Raw genomic sequence first — 2,372 nt, 5'->3', positions numbered from 1 at the left:
AGAAAACATTGCACCAATAAATGAAAAATTCAAAAAGGCAGGGTGACATCCTTTATTGTCTGCCAAGTAACAATTAATACTTGAAAATCTTTTTTTTTTTTTTTTTTTTTTTTTTTTTTTGTATTTTAGGGAAGGGTCTACAGAGTGTTCAGGGTTTCACTACTAGATCGGACAATATTGATCCACCTGTTTACAGTATCCCAAGAGCTGGGATTACAGGCGCACACCTCCACACCCAGGCTCAATTGCCATCTCACCTGCAGGGTTAGGGCAAGCAAGGCAGTCCCAGGGATCGAATCCCAGGTCCCTGCGCATGCTTGCAGGCACTTTACTCTGCTGAGATATTTGGCCAGCCCATTAAAACTTGCAAATCTAGATTGAGCCATCTCTGAAAAAGCCTCATGTCCATGGTCTGAACCATTGGAGGGACAAGTAGACATACCCCAGGACATATTTGATAACTAAAACAATATTAAAAGTATAAAACAAGACAATACCATTTCTCTTCAATTTTTGGACATACTTTCATACATCTCTCTGTCTCTGAAACCCTACAACATCAAATGCATCTGGCCTATAGCTCCTACATACTTACAACCAATAGGGCTTCCTGAATGTCTAGAATAAAATATCATATGGCTTTATCTTTTCTAAATTGAGAATTATAAAATGCATTTATCATTTTTATTATAAGGTTTCCCCAGAAACATCATGTTATCACTGTAAAAATGTTCTTTTCATCTATTGGAATTCACATTTACTAGGGAATGAAATAATTTTTAGCTATAAGGAAATATTCTGTAGAAAATGCCCATTATTTATTCATTTTATTTTGTCTAATGTATTATCTTTTCCCTCTTTCTTAAAAATATTGGAGTGTAAGAAAACACTTAATCTGACATTGTTTTAAAAATTTTCACCTAAGGTTGCTAGTAATGAATGCTTGTAAATTAAATAAAACAACAAGAATGGAATAAAGTAACTTATATTTTGTTGTTAGGAGGAATGCAGATGTTCTTTACAAGACAAAAATATTTGATAAAATTTATCTCTTATTTATGATAAAAATTCTCATCAAACTAGATATAATAAAACAAAATATGTTTATTTTTGAGAGAAATAATTCCAAGAAAAAATTCTTAGCAAATATGATAGGAAATTATGAAATAAAGGTAATGTTTGTCTCTGAGTTTAAGACAAAATATGTATCTCTATTATGTCTATCTTTTTTAATGTCAAATTCCATAGGGAAGATTACAGCAATAAAATGTGTTTATTCATTGATGATACAAAATAAAATACAAAGCAATATAAAGATAACAGAATATTTAGAACTTTGTGGCATACTAAATTAGTACCCTAAAATCTGCATTTCTGTGTATTCAAAGGAATTATTACAAACTAAACTTTCAAAATATGTATATTTTTAATAAAATCAAGTAACACTAAAATTTAACAAAAATGTTACTAAATTTTTTTAATGCTTAAGGTTTTTTCTTGTCATTGTTAATTACTTATAATTTTTTATTTGCCAGTTTTGCATCTTTAATCTGGTAATCTAAACTAATATGAAGGCAAACATGAGATACAACAACCATTGTTGAATTCCTATTTTGTTTAGTGAAATTGTGTCATTTCTTATTTATATTCTTTTTGTTTTACTCTTGCTGTGGAGATAACTGAGCTATCTTAAATTCCTGCCTTGCAAGCAGAAGGAGCTGAATTGAATCCCTACTACCACATGCTGTGAAGGCCCTGGAAGCCTGGGTGCACCATGCCAGACATCAAAACAGGGCATTGTGGTGCACAGCTGTAATCCCAGCATTAGGGAAGCTGAGAGAGGAGGATCCCTATGAGTTCAATGTGTATAGTGAAACCCTGTACCAAATAAACAAATGAAGAGATGATTAAAACAATATTTTTTAAAAAAAACAGGCAAATGAAGAAATCTAAGTTATAGGATAAAGTACTGTTAAATTTGAAAGTATATGATGATGCATTCAAAATGTTACATAAAATAAAAAGAAATTAGAATAGCCAAAGTGATCTCATGGAGCCATCGCAATTTTGAAAAATAAAAAAGCGATTTTTAGATTTCAGAATTGAATATGAAGCTAAAGAGTGATACCAACTACTATAACATAATATACTATGTTGATGTAAAGTCATACAAACAGATTCACATGACAAACTGCAGAGTTCAGAAGAAGATCTATACATATGAAGTAACTTTGGTTATGGTAAGTGTATCCTGTAGTTCTGTGTGGGAAAAGACTTTCTTTTCATTACAAATATTGGAACACTTAATTTTATTTTATTCAAAGAGAAAGGGCCTGGGGGATAGCTCAGTGGAATAAGTGCTTGCCTGGCAA

Source organism: Octodon degus, unplaced genomic scaffold, assembly GCF_000260255.1.
Source record: "Octodon degus isolate 3935 unplaced genomic scaffold, OctDeg1.0 scaffold00014, whole genome shotgun sequence".
In the NCBI taxonomy this organism is placed as follows: Eukaryota; Metazoa; Chordata; class Mammalia; order Rodentia; family Octodontidae; genus Octodon; species Octodon degus.
This window is presented reverse-complemented; position numbering follows the sequence as displayed.